Below are 20,843 nucleotides of genomic sequence, written 5' to 3'. Positions count from 1 at the left end.
GCTGAAGTCGGATGCTTAACCGACTGCGCCACCCAGCGCCCCAAAAAATATATTTTATTTTTAAGTAATCTCTACACCCAACATGGTGCTTGAATTCACGACCCTGAGATCAAGAGTCGCATGTTCTGCCAACTGAGCCAATCAGGCAACCCCAACTTTGGCTACTTCCTGATAAAAGGATTGCTGTATTCAAAGAAGAAAGTTTGTCCATGAGAATAGGGCTGGGAATTATAGAAATAAAGTCAGAAGCACCTGGTGATGATGTCCATCCCAGCACCATCTAGGGTAAAGGGTGTTATGTCAGGCCAATGTAAGCACCTAGTTTGTCTGTTGGTTACATCTACTGTGGATATTGAGACAGCAGAGTGGTAGAGCCTGATTTTGTTATTTGTTTGACTATCCACTACACCATTGTTTCCTCAAGGCATAGACAAAATGATGTAGGTAATACATGCACGTTCTTACGTAACATAGACTCATATGGTGAAAAAGATATCCGCTTACACTTACCCTTACAGTTTTCTATGAGACATTCTGACACTTTAAGCAGAAAGTTTAGTTTTGGGGCCAGTATGCCTTTAATGCCTTTAACACCAATCTCCCTTTTAAGCATAGAAAGAACAAGACTTGCACTCGGGTCCCTTTGCAAATAATAACTTCTAGTTAACTTGAATATTATTGCTTAGTTTCCATTTATTTTTGTTTCTATATTATGTTTGGTTGAACCAATCAAAGGCAAGTTATTTAGTTTTCCATCTAAGGGAGTGATTTAAAGTTTGTTTTGAAAGTAATAAGTAACAAAATGAACATATTTCAAGAAAAAAAAATTAAATAAATAGCCATAAAGGTGTGGCAAACAGATATGTCAAAGTCAGGTAGGATTAGAGTGACCAGCTCATCCTGATAGACAAACAGAAAATCCTAAATCCCACCTCAGTCCTGTGCAAGTTGGGATGATTGATCACCCTAAGTAGAATATGAAAATGTTTGGTTGTTACTCATTAAAATTGCAGGACAATTCAGCCCGAATGATTCGAATGAAGAGATTTACAGAGGTGTGGTTAGGTTGAGGGAACAAACAGTGGATACTGAGGTGGTCCACAGAGACTAGCAACAACTGGAAACTATTACCTATCTGGAGGCTGAAGACACAAGGGGGAGGAAGTAGTATTTCCAGGCTCAGGGCCCAGTCAGTGGAGTTGGAGCGTAGATGATGAGAATCCCAGTGGTCTTGAGAGATGAGGGTCCTGCCAAGAGAAGTGGAACCAAGCAAGGAGAGAGCAAGGAAGAAACATCCCAACTTTTCCCTTTTCCCACCCTCTAATTTCCTGCTGGTGCCTCTCAATAGCTGAACCCATACTGAAGCCTCTGGCAAGGAGGGTAGGGGCATGTATGAAGGCCACTGGGGCTAGTCTCTCTGGACACAGTGCAAGGCAAAGAAGGGCAGAAAATGAAGATAGAGGGAAGGAAGCAGAGGAAAACCACATAGCTTCCAAGTTCGGTAGATCATCTTCTGGGATGGCTTATAATGTAGGTACAGGGAGACAATAGGCTGGTCAGCGTGACCTGTGTTTGTTTTTGTTTCTTTCTTATTATATATTAATGAATCAGCATGTTGGTTTTATAAACCAGGATTTTGTGAGCTTTGTCAGAGTAATTTTTCCTGAGTCTGATAAACTCTGGGATACTGTTTCTGAGAAACAAATAGATTCTGGGTTTGGTGAATTTACCAAGCAAATGTCACCTTGTGCTAGATTTCATGAATAGTCAACTGGCCTCCCCCAGACAAAAAATAGACCCTAACTTCACAGTTGTATGAGCTGTACTCCTTTCATTAAAGTGTTACCGTTATTATCTCAATTTAGCATTCTTGGAGTTACCCAATTGCCATAGTGACTGAATTTCTCACCCACGAACCGGTCTTGCTCATGAACTAGATTGCATTTCTTACTACCCAACCCATCATGGTGCTTAGATCCAGAGTCCTTAGTGTGTCATATTAAATTGTTCAAAATTTGGCTCTTGATTTCCTCTTTAGTTTTGCATGATATATCTTTTTTGATAATTTTACTTTCAACTTTTCTATGTCCTTATGTGTTGTTGTTGTTGTTTTTAAATTTAAATCCAAGTTAGTTAACACGTAGTATAGTAATGATTTCAGGAATAGAATTGAGTGATTCATCACTTACATATGACACCCAGTGCTCATCCCAATAAGTGCCCTCCTTAATGCCCCTCACCCATTTAGCCCATGCCCCCACCCAACACCCTGCCAGCAACTGTCAGTTTGTTTTCTGTATTTAAGAGTCTCTTATGGTTTGTCTCCCTCTCTGTTTTTATCTTTTTTTTCCCTCTCTGTTTTTATCTTATCTTTGCTTCCCTCTCCCTATGTTCATCTGTTTTGTTTAAGTTCCACATATGAGTGAAATAATCTGGTATCTGTCTTTCTCTAACTAACTTATTTCACTTAGTTCCATCCACGTTGTTGCCAATGGCAAGATTTCATTCTTTTTGATCGCTGAATAGTATTCCATCCTATATCTATATGACATCTTTATCCATTCATCTGTTGATGGACATTTGGGCTCTTTCCATAATTTGGCTATTGTTGATAGCACTGCTATAAACATTGAGGTGCATGTGCCCATTTGAATCAGCATTTTTGTATCCTTTGGATAAATACCTACTAGTGCAATTGCTAGGTTGTAGGGTAGTTCTATTTTTAATTTTTTGAGGAAACTCCATACTGTTTTCCAGAGTGGTTGTACCAGTTCTATGCCCTTATGTTTTTGACCTGTTCCTTGTAAGCAGTTTATTATTTAATTTTTAAAAATCTAGGTACATACACATAGATACACACAACCACATATATATCTATTTATAATTATATTTATTTCTCTTTATATATTGGAAACCATGAGTTCACATCAATATTTATTAATTCCTATCTGATTCTATTTTTTTCTCTTTCTGTATTTGTAACTCAAAAGTGAAAGCATTTGCTCCCATTACCCTAAATATATTTCCTTGTTTGACCAGCTCCCCTGTTGATTTTCAGATTCCTAATGCTGCTGTTGTACCCTCCCTGGTGGATGCTCTTATTATTTCCTTGGAGGTCCAATATGTCATGCCTACCTGCCCCTCTTATGTAGATCCTGGTCCTGCTTGGGCTTTGACACCCACATTCAGCTGCCTCTCTGCATGGATACATCTTCTGCTCAGACTCTTATTTCCCCTTGTTAGGCTGCCTTTGTGCTTGGACATCCTCTTCATCTTGCTTAGGTCTTGACTTCTGTAATTTGGTCACTTACCTGTATAGACACACTCTAGTGTCCAGATGGTAATAGTGGTATGGATATCCTTCTTACCTCACTTGGATTCTGATAAGCCTGGCCACACTCCCTTGTGAAGGTCTTCTCCCTGTTTGGGATCCTGAGTCTAATGTCTCATGCCTGTCTGTTCCCCACACCCATGTGGACTCCTTCATCTTTCACAGGGCACCCCTCCATTGGACACCCCACATCAGACTACCATATTGCATGGATGTCCTTATTACCCTGTTTGGGTTCTGACATCCTATGCTGGACTCTTCTTTCATGCTGGTCCTTTCTGTACTCTGCTTGGGCTGTGATTCCCTATCCTGGGTCACCATTTTCTATGGATGCCCCCCTCACCCTATTTTTCCTCCCCTCAAGGCTCTGACTCCCTGTGACAGGAAGCCCTCCTCATGGACACTCTACTTAATCCACTCAAGGCTATGATGCTTCACTCTGGGCCACCACCACTACCCTCATCCAGGGGATGCCTACCTTGCTCTGCTTCTCCTAGTGGCTTTAGAACCCAATTTTTAGGGAAGAAGAGGTAAGGAAGGAAAAGAAAGGGAAAGCAAAGAGGAAGGGATGACTTACATTTTTAAAAAGATCACTCTGCCATTCTGTTGAGAACAGACTAAAAGTGAGCAAGGGTAAAAGCAGGGATACCGGTTGGGAAGCTAATAATCTCTAGGTAAAATGTCAGTGGTTCCACTTAGTATGTGAGCAGTGGAGGGGAGAAGTCATCATATTCTATACTTGTTGTTGAGATGAGATAGTGCCAACAGATAGTGCCAACTCATTGCTGACAGAATGAGTGGATGTGGAATGAAAAGAGTCAAGGTTCACTCCAAGATTTTTGTCCTGAACAAGAAGAAAGATGGAGTTGCCATTCATTGGAATGAATGGAGACAACTTGGAAAGGAGTAGGTTTTGGGATTGGAAATCAAGAGTTCAATTTTGGACATATTAAATTTTAGATGCCTTTACTCATCCAAGTGGACATGTTATGTATAAAAGACAAGAGTTCAGGGGAGAGATTGGGGTTGGGGGTCATGAAGTTATATATGGAATTCATAGACTTGAGCTCACCTAGGAGTGAGTACAGGTAGAAAACAGATGAGGACTTAGTACTTGAACATTTAACATTTTGAAAGATAAAAAAGAATAATCATCAAAGGAGACTGAATAATAACATTCCCTAAAGTTAGGAAAAGAACCAAGAGGGAGTGATGTCTCATAAGCCAAGGGAAGAAAGTGTTTCAAGAAGAAGAAAACAATGATGCTGATCCAGTAGAGTAAAACTGGTGATTCAGAAGAGAGTAGGAGCAACCCTAGAAGCCATGACCTTGGTTTAAGTGAAAGCAGATGGGAATCATGTACAAGTGGAGGAGTTGGCCCCCCCATGGGACCATGGGCAGTTCACTGTTTCTAACAGGCAAGAAGACAGGGTGATAGAATAGTAGAAGTGATGGGAGTAACATGTGGAAGGTACTCTTTTTTTTTTTGACAGCGAAAATGAGGGTGCAAGTCAACAAGGAGCAGAGAGAGAGAGAGAGAGAGAGAGAAGTGGGACTCACCTGAAGTGGGGCTCATGTTTTTACCTAAGTGGGGCTTGAGCTCACCCAATGTGGGACTCGAACTCATGAACCATGAAATCGTGACCTGAGCCAAAGTCAAATGCTTAATTGAGCCACCCAGGTACCCGGAAGGTACTCTTCTGATGGTTTCTATTTTCTTAGTGAAGTTGGAAGTAAGGCCTATGATGTTACTCATATGTGGAATTTAACAAACAAAACAAACAAGCAAAGAGGAAAAAAAGAGAGAGAGAGAGAGAGACAAACCAAGAAATAGACTCTTAACTATACAGAACAAAGTGAGGGTTACCAGAGGGGGAGGTGGGTGGAGGGATGGGTTATATAGGTGATGGGGATTAAGGACTGCACTTGTGATAAGCACCAGGTGTTGTACTGAAATGCTGAATCACCATATTGTATACCTAAAACCAATATTACATGTATGTTAACTACCTGGAACTCAAATAAAAAACTAAAAAAAGACAGAGGTTAGAGCTTACAGTAAAAACAAAACAAAACAAAACAAACAACAAAAAAAGAAAATCTAACAACTGTACTAAAATTTTACATTTTTGTGTGAAATCAGTTGATTTATTCATTCATCAAATGTTGTCTATATATGTGCCAGTGTTCAGGTTAAAGCACTGGGGACACAGAGATGAATGAGACTCGATCTTCACTGGTTTGGGACTTGTGTTTTTTTTATTTGAAAAATAATAGTAAGAGCTTATACAGTAACTACAGGACGGAATCCTAAATACAAGTAGGTGAAAGGAGTAATAGGAAGGATTCTAGATTCTGACTTAACTGAGCTCTTATTTCGGTTCCTCCATGTACTATTTATGTGAACTCCAGAAAGTAATGAACTTTTCTAAGTTTCAGTTTCCATGTTATACAATGGACATAATAATAGCACCTTCTTTATACAGGTGTTACTAGGATTATGCTATTTAATGCGTTTTAGACACTTAGTGTTATTAGCACATGGTGGGTGCTCAGTAAATATTAGCTATTATTGTTACTATCACTACAAACTTACACAAAGTGTTTGGTGAATGCCAAAGCTAACTGAAGGCATGATTACACAAGGAGTTTGTTCCTTAAATGGTAGGTTTGCAAAGCTATAAGTAAAAGTCTACTCAAATTATCACACATTAGAAATGACCTTACTAATAAATTTATGAAGTTATATTATAGAAAATGCACAATACAGTATTTACATGACACAAGTTTTAGAGGCGAGATAATGGATGAGCACACAAGGCGAGCATAGCCATGGGAACTGCACAACAGACCAGGCAGGAATTGAGAAGCAATTAATGTGATGAAGCACATGGACCAAAGGGAACTTCATGAGATAGTAGGAAACGAAGAACTCAAATTTCCTCAGACCAACAGTTCTTTTCCCCCAAGGTATTTTCAGTAATACAATTTTGGCTTTTGTAAGTTGAGTTAGAGATCTGTTTCTACCACATCAGAGGAGGCATGTATTCAGTTTTGATAAATGATCCATAGCGTGTTCATGTCTTGTTATGCATCTGAAGTAGTCTTTAAAATGGTTTGTTGAATTCTCTTTTTCTAGTGTTGTAACAAGGTCGTTTTAGAGCCTCCCTTCTAAAATGGCTAGAACATTTCATCAATCCAACTCATGTAACTGTAATAGCTATAATTTATTTAGTCCTCATTATGTGTTTTACTAAACACTCGTGTGTGTGTGTAAAGTTATCTTTAATCCTTGCCATAGCTTTGTTAAAAAGGCATTTTCATATCCGCTTGACAAATGAAGAAAGTAAGGCCTAGGCAGTTAAACAGTCTGCCCATGGGACAGACACCTGGGTAAGTGATGAAAGCAGTATTTGAATGCGTGTTGGCCTGACTCCAAAATCTGTGTGCCTTCTATGACTCAGAAGAATTTTTCAAGAGTTTAGTTTTTATCAATTGAAATGGCATAACAGAGTCTTTACAATGGACTTTTGTGTCACAATTTTCTTTTCTCAATGGTACGAAATATTTCAAAAAGGGATTTAAGATGTTGTTTGGGGATCATTTGATAGTGTTGTTGTTTGCACATCCAGCCTGCTAGCCCTGAAGCATCAGAGGATTGCAAAATCGTCACATACCCTCTCTGTGTATTCTATTTCTAATCAGATCCTTCTGTGATGTGGTCCATAGAGAAAGCAGTGGTGCCAGAGAAGGGTTGTAAATCCAGTTTATGAATCTTGGGAATGTCTCATTTTTCATTCAGCTTTGATATCTAAATATTGTCATTGTTCTGGAACATCCGCATGAAAAGTCCTGACAAACACACTTCTCAATCTGATATAAGTTAACCCATATTACTGTAACCCAGGCTGGCCCTCAGTCAAATGCTTTTATGATGTCACTAGCTTGGGAACCAGCTGACGCACGTTGTCTATTAATTTTTAGGGCTTTATCCAATCATTTATTTCCTTGGCCTTGAGGCAGTGTAGAATTGGGATACTCAGTAGGAGGAGGGAAGATGAGCAGAGCATCATGTGAGTGTATCAAATACAGGACATATATACTTCTTAAACATACCAGGCAAGATCAGGTAGACAGGTTCTGGGTAGAGCTGTTGATAATTGACGTTGTCACTCCTGAATTTGACCAAGAGTCTTAAAAAATCTTTTTATTAGGGAAATTTTCAAAAATCCATAAAAGCAAAGGTAACTAGTACTAAACTCCAATATATTCATCACTCAGCTTCAACAATTGTCAGCAGTTTCCCAATTTGATCTCTGCCCCCAGGCCCCCATGCCCCCAGGCCTCCCGGGCCCCCAGGCCCCCATGCCTTGACTTGCCTCCCTTTCCCACCAAGGACTGGGAGCAGATTCCAGACTTCATTATCATTTGATCTATAAATACTTCAGTCCATATTACTAACAATTAAGGGCTTAAAAATATCATCACAACACTATTGTCATATCTAACACAAATAACATCAATTGCTTAATATAATCTAAAATTTAAGATCATTTAAAAATTTGCCAGTTTTCTCAAAAATGTCTTTTCTAGTTGGCCTGTTAGAAGGAAAATATAAATAAAGCCTAATTTAGATTTAGTTACAATGTCTGTTGAATTTTCTTCAGTCTGTAACAGGTTCTCTTCCTTTTCATCCCCTTTTTCTTTGATGACGTTATTTTGTTGAAGAAACCAAGTCATGGGTGCTAAGGAATGTGCCTCACTCTGGATTTGGCTGACTGCATCTTCGTGGCATCATTTAGTTTGTTCCTAATTGTCTCACATACTTCCTGTAAATTGGTTGTTCAATTTAGAGACCATAATATTCAAATTAAAACAATTTTTGAGCTACTTCATAGGAGGTGCTGTGTACTTATTACATCACGCGAGGAGGCACACCATGTCAATTTCTCTCACTATTAAGGATGCTGACACGGTGTTTAGGTGTTTTCAGCCTGATTCCTATCTCAAAGGTTCCCAGCAACCTTTACCTAATGGTCTTAGCAGCCATCAATGACTGCATAGTTTTATTACTCTTCCTGCAGTAGCATTGGTGTTCTTGTTCCCAACCACAATTTAGTTGCCCTCAGGTAGAGTTTGTGCCAAAGAGACAGGATAAATAGTTAGTTATTTCCCTATAGTATCAGTTTATTATTTTTGCGTAGTAAGTTGGTGCCCTTAGAGATTCAGTGGTGACTGAAGAGGTGATTGTTGTAGTTTTTTCTTTCAGTATTGATAAACTCATAGATTTTTATATATTTGATTTTTTTTTAAATTCCAGTATAATAACATACAGTGTTATAGTAGTTTCAGGTGTACAGGATAGTGATTCAACAATTCTATACAGTACTCAGTGCTTATGATGGTAAGTGTCCTCTTAATCCCCCATCCACTTCCCTTCTGGTAACCACCAGTTTGTTCTCTACAGTTACGAATCTTGGGGCACCTGCGTGGCTCAGTCACTCAGGTGTCCAACTCTTGGTTTCAGCTCAGGTCATGATCTCATGGTTCGTGAGTTTGAGCCCCACATCGGGCTCTGTGCTGATGGTGCAGAGCCTGCTTGGGATTCTCTCTCCTTCCCCTTCTCTCTGCCTCTCCTGTTCTCTCTCTCTCTCAAAATAAATAAACTTAAAAATATGTTTAAAAAGGGTCTGTTTTTTGTTTGTCTCTTTTTTTCTTTGTTTTTTCCTTAAATTCCTCATATGAGTGAAATGATATGTATTTGTCTTTCTCTGACTGACTTATTTCACTTAGCATTATATGTTCTAGCTCCATCTATGTTTTTGCAAATGGGAAGATCTCATTCTTTTTATAGCTGAATTATATTCCATTATATATATCAATCTTCTTTACTCAATTATCTATCAGTGGATACTTGGATTGCTTCTATAATTTGTCTATTATAAATAATGCTGCAATAAACACAGGGGTACATATATCTTTTTTGAATTAGTGTTTTTATATTCTTTATGTAAATAGCCAGTGGTAGAATTACTGAATTATATGATAATTTTATTTTAATGTTTTGAGTCTCTATACTGTTTTCCACAGTGGCTGCACCAGCCTACATTCCTACCTACAGTGCAGGAGGGTTTCTTTTCCTGTACATCCTCGCCAACACTTGTTGTTTATGTTTTTGTTTTTGTTTGTTTGATGCTAAAAATGTCTTCGCTTTGTGAGAGCCCTCTTTAGCCAGTGGGCTCATTTGAGTTCATTTGTATGTCCTTATTGCGCGACCCTGGTATTCTCTGACTTCTTGCTTCTGGCATGACAAGTTCTCAGGCTCATCTTGTATATTACTTGCGCAACCTAGAACATGGTGTTTTGAGGTCTGAGTGCTAGATGTGCTCATTACTACTGAGTTGTCATTTTTCCCAGGCCCTTAATAAATATTTGTTTTTTAGAAAGAGAAAAGTAAATTATGAATTCATTGTGATATTTCATATTCAAACGTAAGATACAAGGTTTTTATTTAATCATTTTGACTTTACAGGTACACCTCTTTTCTCTTATAATTGAGGCTTTATTTCTAATCACATTAACGTATTACTTATTTACTTTATCCAAATATATATAATATTGGAGTTATATATGATAGTTTCAAAATAACAGTCATATTAGGGGTGCCTGGGTGACTCAGTCAGTTAAATATCTGACTTCAGCTCAGGTCATGATCTCAAGGCTCATGGGTTGGAGCCCCACATCAGCTCTGCGCTGACAGATTAGAGCCTGGAGCCTGCTTCCCATTCTGTGTCCTCTCTCTCTCTCTCTCTCTCTGCCCCTCCCCCACTGGTTCTCGCTCTCAAAACCAAATAAACATTAAAAACCAAAGAATTATCACTACTAACAACAGACATTTAAATGTTGTTTAAGATGTTTTTTGTGGTTCTTTGTATCCTTAGGATGTATCCCACTATTAATGTGTAATACAAATAGAGTATTTTGAAATACTTGAAACAATCCTTCTCTATGTGGTTATGCTGTCAACCTTATATTCAGTTAGGCTTGCTTGCTTATTTAGTTATTTATTTAAAGTTTATTTTGAGAGAGAGAGAGAGATAGCATGAGTGGGGGAGGGGCAGAGGGAGAGAGAATCCCAAGCAGGCTCCACACTGTCAGAGCAGAGCCCCAGGTGGGACTCGATCTCACGAACCATGAGATCATGACCTGACCGGAAATCAAGAGTCTGACGCTTAACCAACCAAGCCACCCAGGCACCCCTACGCTTGTTTATTTTTAAATTTTGGGGATTGCCTCTGCGACTGGGGAAGCATACATTGAGATGGTGCCTCCACAAGTTTGGGTCTCTGAGGCCACATGATTACAGAGCTCCCTGCTGATCTACCCCGGACATGCAGCGTGAGTGAGAAGTAACATTTTCTGTCTTTGAGATTTTTCAGGTTGTTTGTTACTACAGCAAATCTAACCTATTTTGATGGATATGATCTTTTCATAGTAAGGATATTATTAACCCTTTGTGATACAAATTGCAAATACTCTTCTTAGCTTGTCATTTGTGTTTTTACTTTGCTTGTGGAGTTTTTTTGCCTTGTAAAAAGTTGTTAAAATTCGTAAAAAATGTAGTCAAATATATCAGTCTTTTCCCTTATTGCTTCTTGGTTTTGAGTCATGATAAGGAAAGTTTTCCCCAAGCTCAGATTATTAAGAAATTCAGTCATGGTTTTGTTTAGTATTTTTATGGTGTTTTTGTTTTTGTGTTTACATTTAGATCCCCGATTCACTTGGTTGTGAGTCGGATACGTTCCCCACCCCCTATATGACCCTCTAGTTGTCTCCAAGATGCTTATTAAAAAGTCATTTCCGGGGCACCAGGGTTAAGCCTCCGACTCTTGGATTACACTCAGGTCTTGATCTCATGGTTGGTGGGTTTGAGCCCTGCATCAGGCTCTGTGCTGACAGTATGGAGCCAGCTTGGGATTCTCTCTTTCTTCCTCTCTCTCTGCCCCTCCTGCGCTCTGTCTCTCTCTCGCTCTCAAAATAAATAAATAAACTTTAAAAACCCTCAATTCCTCCAATTATCTGTGATGCTGTTTTATTCTATATTCAATTTTTATGTGTACTTTGGTCTATTTCTCGATTTTCTATTTCATTGGTCTGTTCAGTCATGAGTGCTCTTTTATTTTATCTATCTATTTATTTATTTTTAAAGCAGGCTCCAGGTCCAATGTGGGGCTTGAACTCAGGGCCCTGAGGTCAAGAGTTGCACACTGTGCGGACTGCTCCCGACAGGCACCCCCATCAGCCCTATTTTAATTATAAGGGCTTTAGTGTATATTTAATATACAGTAAGATCATACCTTCACATTGCTCTTGTTTTAAGATTTTTGCTCACTGTTATTGCACGTTTCTTCTTCCAGACTTTATATCTAACTTGTCTAGTTTTTGAAAAAAATCCAGAGCTATTTTTATTTGGATTTTATTAATTTATAAAATAAGTGTAGGGAGAAATAATTAGCATAATACATAATACATAATACATAATACATTCTGGCTCCATCCGTGTGGTTGCAAATGGCAATGTTTCATTCTTGATGGCTGAGTAGTATTCCATTGTACATATATAGCACATCTTTTTTTAAAAATACTTTGTTTCTTTTAAATTTTTTTTTTCCAACGTTTATTTATTTATTTATTTTTGGGACAGAGAGAGACAGAGCATGAACGGGGGAGGGGCAGAGAGAGAAGGAGACACAGAATCGGAAACAGGCTCCAGGCTCTGAGCCATCAGCCCAGAGCCCGACGTGGGGCTCGAACTCACGGACCGCGAGATCGTGACCTGGCTGAAGTCGGACGCTTAACTGACTGCGCCACCCAGGCGCCCCAATACTTTGTTTCTTTTAATACTTTGTTTAGAGAGCAAGAAGGGAAAAAGTGGAGAGAGAAAAGGGGGAACAGAGGGTCTGAAGTGAGCTCTGTGCTGACAGCAGAGAACCTGGTGTGGGACTTGAACTCATGAAGTGTGAGATCATGACCTGAGCCGAGTCAGATGCTTAACTGACTGAGCCACCCAGATGCCCCTTTACCATATTTTCTTTTTTTTTTAATATGAAATTTATTGTCAAATTGGTTTCCATACAACACCCAGTGCTCATCCCAACAGGTGGCCTCCTCAATACCCATCACCTACCCTCCCCTACCTCCCACCCCCCCACCAACCCTCAGATTGTTCTCGGTTTTTAAGAGTCTTTTATGGTTTGGCTCGCTCCTTCTCTAACTTTTTTTTTTCCTTCCCCTCCCCCATGGTCTTCTGTTAAGTTTCTCAGGATCCACATAAGAGTAAAAACATATGGTATCTGTCTTTCTCTGTATGACTTATTTCACTTAGCATAACACTCTCCAGTTCCATCTACGTTGCTATGAAAGGCCAGATTTCATTCTTTCTCATTGCCATGTAGTATTCCATTGTGTATATAAACCACAATTTCTTTATCCATTCATCAGTTGATGGACATTTAGGCTCTTTCCATAATTTGGCTAGTGTTGAAAGTGCTGCTATAAACATTGGGGTACATGTGCCCCTATACATCAGCACTCCTGTATCTCTTGGGTAAATTCCTAGCAGTGCTATTGCTGGGTCATAGGGTAGGTCTATTTTCAATTCTTTGAGGAACCTCCATGCTGTTTTCCAGAGTGGCTGTACCAGTTTGCATTCCTACCAACAGTGCAAGAGGGTTCCCATTTCTCCACATCCTCTCCAACATCTATAGTCTCCTGATTTGTTCATTTTAGCCACTCTGACTAAAGGCATGAGGTGATATCTGAGTGTGGTTTTGATTTGTATTTCCTTGATGAGGAGTGACATTGAGCATCTTTTCATGTGCCTGTTGGCCATCTGGATGTCTTCTTTAGAGAAGTGTCTATTCATGTTTTCTGCCCATTTCTTCACTGGATTATTTGCTTTTCGGGTGTGGAGTTTGGACTTGTCACCTGCTTTAAAAGTATACCTTGGATTATTACCATTTTGATAAGGCAGGAAATGTTTCTTATTGATTGCTTTAATTAGCGTAAATTTCTAAGTCCTTACTCTACTGCAAACTGGCCACAACACCCTAGACTATCCAGCAATTAACCTGTAACCAAATTTTCTCTTTTGGAAGAAGGAGAACAGATCTTGTTTGAGATTTCAGATTGAGGGAGAGAGGAACTGTAAAACGTAAGCTTGTAGTGAGATGCAATTCTTCAACTCCTTGTTGTTAGTTTATATACTTTATAAACAGTTTCTCCTTAACATTTTTTCCCTCTAAAAGCATATAATTTCTTTTTCAATTCCTGCCTCATATTACATTACATGAGACAAATTCCCCACAGTACAGAACATTCTGAAAAATTGCTATAAAATAATATTAGATATAATAGGAACACTGAGATCATATATTCTTAATTACATACAGTCAAATGTATATAGAGAACACAAACCAAGCCTAACTTTGTTTGTGAAAATTGGGGCAAATGAAATCCTATAGGAATTACCCACAGATTACAAGGTTTATAAATGGGTGTTCCTGTGAAACAGAACCATTTCTGGAACAGGTTTTTAAGTTATCAATGCAAGTGAAATTATCACTGGCAAATAGTTGTGTAACCTAAATCCAGGACCAAATCCAGCACTAATATTTTACCCATTTTTGTCTTCAAATACAAAGCTTTCTCCTCCCAGTTGGTTTTGCAAAAGTGGTAGATATGCTATACAACAGAAAATAGTGGTTGCTTTTTGTTGCTATTTCATTTTTTAATTGACAGTTTTTACATATAGCTTTTTTAATTAAAAAGAAAAGTGGTAAATAAGATTTTGGTTCTCTCCATGTTGCCAGAGGCAAGTGGTGTATACGGCAGCACAATTATGGTTTTATGCATAGTGCTAGGTAAAATACTGGGTCTGCTGGTCTCTGGCTATGTGACTTGGACAAATCAATAAACCCATTAATCATAGCTTTGATCGCATAAAGTTTACATGAAGATTAAATAACTTTTTAAATGCTTAGAGCAATGTGTAACAAATAATAAGCTATATGACTCCTGGATAAATTAAAAAAATAAGCTTATGCACTCTACTTTACTGTCTTTGTCAACATCTTGGTTCAGATGAAATTAAGTCAAAATAAACATAAAAAATGTCTGCAGGTACGGGTAGGGATGAAGGGGGAGAGCCCAAGCTAAAGAAGGCACAGTCTACTCTGTTGTAGTAATGGTGAACGGATTTATGGGCTGATTTTTCTCATATGAATCTCAAGTCTTTCTACCATCTGGTGAACTTACCTCCTTCCATCCATTAGGATATTTTATGAGTCTTCCCACTAATAAGAAATCGGATTCTGGGGTGCCTGGGTAGCTCAGTTCGTTGAGCTCCCGACTTTGGCTCAGATCATGACCTCATGGTTCATGGGTTCAAACCCCACTTCAGGCTCTGTGCTGACAGTTCGGAGCCTGGAGCCTGCTTTGGATTCTGGGTCTCCCTCTCTCTCTGCCCCTTTCCCACTCATGCTCTGTGTTTCTCTCTGTCTCAAAAATAAATAAACATTAAAAAAAAAGAAATTGTATTCTGCAAAGCTTGCAGTGGAGACACTCAGCTCAATTGCTGCCTCTGAAGGAAAGCCCTAGGAGCAGAACAACAGTAAAATCATGACAAGTCAACAGATAGGCTGTTCATTAAAAATAGTTAGAGTTAATCCTGTCTGCTCATATTCTGCTTAATAGAATCCTCAAACACTTCCTATTTCATAGAATGCTTGTTCCATACTAGTTAACTAGCTGTTTTCACTGAAGCTCAAATCCATATGCAAACTATGAATACTTGTAAATAGGAGATAATGGGAGTATCTGCCTTTTGAGTTATATTGGATTCAAAGGAAAGAAAATTATATTGGACTCAAATGAGAAATAATACAACTCAGCATCCATTTTCCGTTATTCCTTTTCATACAACTCCCAAAAGAGAAACAAAACACGCTTCACATACAGGGATATTTTTCTCACTAGTCATTGGTCTCCACTAATAACTCTGCAGTTCACACTCAGGGAGACCACAAAGAGTGAAATTAAATGGAAGCTCAGGCAACTGCGTGCAATAGTACAAATGGCATAATGTATCCTTAGGGCCATTACACAAGTGTTTACTTTCATAGAAAATTTTAACTGTCTATGCTTGTAGAGAAGGTTTAGTAACATCAAGTACTAATATAAGATGAAGTGCATGCGGGAGCCAATCCAGGCAAAACGTCTCCCGCTACCACTCTCCTAAAAGACTCAAATTCTACATGTATTGTATATATCTCATGGTGTTCCCTTCTTAACCCTTTTCATTTATTAAATGTTCACTCATTTATTCATCAAACATTTATTTAGAACCTACTAAGTGCCACCCACCCTTCCAGGGCCTAGGGATACTATGGAGGGCAAGGCATGGAGCTTACATTCTAATGGAGGAAAATATATAATTATGTAATATAGTGTCAGGTAGTGACCAGGGATTTGAAGATAAATATAGTAAGGTAGGTGGCTATTTTAAGTATGATAATTAGGGAAGGTTTCTCAAAGGGGAGGACCTTTAAGCAGATGCTTGAATACAGTAAAGGAGGGAATCAAGGACTTCTGGAAAAGGGTTCAGGCACAAAGAACACTAGGAGAAAAGACCAGTAGTTGGAGGCTTCTTGGTGCAGTTGAAGAACAACAAGAAAGAGAATTTGGTTTGTGAGATGAGTGTGTGGAGAGTGTCAGGTAATAAGATTGGAAAGGTGGCCAAGGACCAGATTCTGTAAAACTTGCTTGGCCATGGATTTCGTTCTTTACATGAAAGGAAGTTGATGGAAGGTTCTGAGCAAGAGAATGAAATAAAATGGCTTACTATTTTCACAATTCTTTGGCTGATATGTAAAAAATGGAATGTAGAAAGGCAAGAGTGGAAACAGAGAGGCCAGCTGGCTACCACTACACAGTTACAGGTGGTGATAAGGGATGAGGAGAGGGACAAAGGCATAGAAAGTATGTGCGTATAATCCCTCATTGGTGTTCTATTTGGAGTAGGACTCGTGTACTCTTAGTTATACAGATTAAGCTTTTATATATCTATCCACTGTACTTGCTTTCTAATTGGATGGTACTATTTTAACTGGGAAAAGAGAGATAATAAAATAAATCCCCATCAACAGAGAAATGGTTGATTAAACTCTGACAAACACTTACTATGAACTATTAAGCAATGTTTAAAAGGAATGAGCTAAATTAATATTTGGAGGGATTAAGATTTATATATCTCCATTGTACTTTCCTTCTAATTGGGTAGTACTGTTTTAAGTGGAAAAAAAAAAAACCCAGGAAATAAAATGTATCCCCATCAACAGAAAAATGGTTGATTAAATTCTGGCAAACACTTACTATGAACTATTAAGCAACCATTAAAAGGAATGAACTAAATTGATATTTGGAGGGATTTCCATGATAAACTCTTAAGTGAGCAAAAAAGCATATATATATGTGTCGCCTGATCCTTGAAAATCAAAGAGAATTCCCAACACCTATATTAGCATGTATATCAAATTATGTATATATAAACATATTAAAATGAGCATGCAGAAGAGTATAAAAATATACATGCAGGTTGTTAACAGATTGTTAACAGTGGTTACTTGGTTGAGAAGAGATAGGCTTTAAGTGCTTAAGGAACATCTATGAGATTTGAAGGTAGAAACCCTGAAGTAAGGATACATCCCAGTACAAACCAGATGAAATAAGCCTACTGCGGGATACAAAGTGAAGGATCTAGAATTGTACCTGAATGAGTCCCTTAGTTGTGATAATTAAGGGTTACCACCAGTTCCTTAGGGAAGAGGAACTGGGACTGGATTGCAAAACCCAATGTACACTTTTTATGTGGAGTTTTATACAATTTATTCATGGTAAAGTGTATAAAATTCTCATTTAAAAAACACTGTAGACATAAATTGATCTAAGAAGAGATCTAACTCACAGTCCTTTGGATGTTTAGCACATGCATGATGTAAATGTACTTCTGAGAATGTTAAGGAATGAAATGAGGTGGTGACTTCAAAATGGCATGTATGTGTGTTCAGCCGTCTTGAATGGCTAAGCAGAAAAAAAAGATGTACAGGTTGCTAAAGACAGACTGCATCCACTTGGTCTGGAATCTGCTTAGGAGGGAGGTGTGACCATACTAAGCAGAGTTTTCTGAAGCCAACATCATACACCTTATCTCCGGGGAACTTTTCTCCTCTCTATTTTGACCATCAACCAACACGTTTCCAACGAAACCTGTGTTTAAGCAAGAACATTTGGTCTCTGTGGTGACATTTGGTAATTAAAACAATTCCTTTATTTAAACCCCCGTCACTGTAACGATGACTACACTTTAGAGGAATTCTGGGAAGAGGAGTGATTTCTTCACCTCCTGAACTCTAGTGTGTGAACATCATGGAGAGACTTCTCATTCTGGCTAGTATGGCTTGGCCTACATAGTTCCCCAAGTTGAACTTTTGGCAGGTTAGTTCACTAGTGACCAAATGGTCCTTGTAACAAGCTCTGCTGATCATTGGGCTGTATTTCTTCATCTGCTTTGACTTTTAAAGTGATTATATGTGAGTAGTATCTCATGGGAGATTGAGGAGAAGGAAGAGGTTTTTTTACCTTTTGGAAAGGCCATTCATTCAGTTTTGAAAAAGTTGCCAGAAAACCCCATTGTTTACAAATTTTTCCACTGTGTTCTGTTTATTTGCCAAGAAAAATCTTGCACCATACCAACTTGTTTTAGTAAAACAAATGGCTCCTTTCACAATACAGCTCAGCATATTTGTATATTTACATGAGTTTTCCAGCATGCTTTGGGAGGAAAGATTCAGCTACATTTGCACATGTTTTGTTTTCCCTTGTGTGTAAGCTTTGACCTCCCAAACTAGCTCCCAGTGAACCCACAGGCCATGGATTAGTTGTAGGCATTTTGCTAAGCCCTCAGTTGGATAGAATGTTGCTGGATTCCTTGAAACAAATAGGATGTTTTCAGGGAGGTTGAACTAGTTTTAATATCTGGGTAAATTATGGGTGTAAAAATGATTGTGGACAGTGCCCCTGGCACCCCACCTTCCTGGGAAGACTTGAAGCTTATGGGCACTTTGTTGGCCATTATTTAATTGTGTAGCCTATCAAATAGCAACTTGCAACAGGCTCATAGACATGGTACCAGGCTATTCAGCTTGTCTGGACTGGAGGCAGATTTTGTGCTATCCATTTGGCCTTCTATGCTTCACGGATTATATTCCCTAATAATTTCATGGTTGGTCTATAAATAGTCTAAGCAAAAATTTTTCAGGCATTTCAAATAATTTATAATTCATATGGTATGTTTCTCCAAGGGGGTGAAAGAAATGCTCAAAGGCTCACACTTTTTAAACCTAAGCACTTTCTAGTTGGGTGATCTTGAACTAATTCCTTCTCTTCTCTCACTTTTGGTTTCCTCCTCTGTAAAATATGGGTTTATAAAACCAATTTCATAAACCTATTTTGAGGACTAAGTGAAATAACACAGTTAAACATCTAGTATGGTGCCAGGCACATAAGCAGGTCTTTTGTAAATAGGAACTGCTACTCTTATTATTGGTGTTATGATGATGGTTAGGATGATGTAGGTTATTTCTACTTCTGTGGATCCAGGGATAGGTGACTGAATCTAAATAACAGTGAAAGGCACATAGGTAGGTTGTTATTCTGGTTCTCTATACACCAAGGAAGCCTCTAGAAATGGAGGGGAGAGGTTCTGTAAGTGTGCTTCAACACTGCTTAACCTCCCAGTAAAAAGAGTGTTTTATTCATAGCAAGGAGAATTTGGCCATCTTCTGTGACATATTGGTTTGGGCTGGAAACAATCTTGAGGAAGTTTTGGAAATCTCAATTCCATACTGTGAAATGAAGCATTATGTTTCTTTTTAAAAAAAAAAAATTAATGTTTATTTTATTTTTGAGAGAGACAGAGACAGAGACAGAGCATGAGTAGGGGAGGGGCAGAGAGAGGGAGACACAGAATCTGAAGCAGGCTCCAGGCTCCAAGCTTCAGCACAGAGCCCGATGTGGGGCTTGAAGTCAAGAACCATGAGATCATGACCTGAGCTGAAGCTGGATGCTTAACCGACTGAGCCACCCAGGCGCCCCTGAAGCATTATGTTTCTAACGACACTACCCAGCATGTTGATGTTCACTGGAGCACAATCATGCCTCAGGACATCGGTGCCAAGGAAAAGGCTAATACAAACCAGCTATGCCTTAAGATGAAGACTTTAGCCTAAAATGTTGCCAGTGTTTTGGCCCGTATAGAAAGGTCCATGAAATCATTGAAGGATAAAGTAGCATAAAAGTTGTCAAGAGCAATTTTAAATCAGTTGAACTTGCCTTTAGGTCCGGTTCCTAAATGTCCAATTTAGTAATAGAGAAAGCAGCAATGGGGTAAGAGTCAGTGCAATTCTCAACTCTTTGTCACTCAGGGGAAAAAGTGAAAGAAGGCACTAATGATTTTGAAAAATCACCCTGCCGTGACACAGCATGTCATGCATTGGGTTCTTGGATAAAATACTTCCATGAATAGTGAGTCAGTTTCCTAGGTGCCAACCTCACAGGGCAGGGTAATAAATCATCCAAACTATAGGGGAGTATTGACTGTTCTTTTGGCAAAGGAAGTAATTTCCCCTCACTGATTTTAATCCAGTGATTTTCTTCCATAAATGTGCAAGAAAGTGCTCTCCAGCCAACAGAGAGCTGAGTCCAGATTATAAGTGTTATTTGATGGTGCTGCTCTTCTGTCATTGTCACAATATACTAGGATATCAGCTTTCAGGATACAAATCCAGAATACTTCAATGCGGGGTAAATTTCCATGCCATGGTCGTTAATAAATAAATGAATATAAGACCCCAGTAAAGCCATTCTCTCAGGTTAGTGTGAGTATTTAGAACCTTGGGGACTAAAATTGCAACAGAGAGTCTTGGTCATAGCATGTGCATGTTGTTCCAGTGTAAAATAAGTCCACCTGTTAGTGACACTGACAGCCGCCCTACAGAGAATTCTATAATCTTCATTTCAAGAACAACTGTCTGAGCTCTCCAATCTTATATCCCCATTCTACAAGCAGTGCTTTTGTTACTTGTGGATTTATTAATTTATAGTTAATAATAATGGTAAAAATCTGTGATATGCCCCTAGCAAGACAAAGGACACAACATGAATTTTATTTACTGACTTCCTTTCTCCCTCTCATTTTCCATCCCTTTAGTTTTTCTTTGATTTTTTTTTTCCATATGTGTTTTAAAGTTATTTTATCTGGCCCTATTATAAGTTTCTTTTGAAGCTGCTTTAAATCCTTTCTGGAGTAAGTCACACTACCAACAAACAAATAAAAAACAAATATTCATTTGTAATAATTGGACCACCCAGTTGAAACATGCTGGTAGCTTTTCTC

Source organism: Lynx canadensis, chromosome A1 (assembly GCF_007474595.2).
Source record: "Lynx canadensis isolate LIC74 chromosome A1, mLynCan4.pri.v2, whole genome shotgun sequence".
Lineage (NCBI taxonomy): Eukaryota > Metazoa > Chordata > Mammalia > Carnivora > Felidae > Lynx > Lynx canadensis.
The sequence above is the reverse complement of the archived record's forward strand: the minus strand, read 5'-3'. Positions refer to the sequence as shown.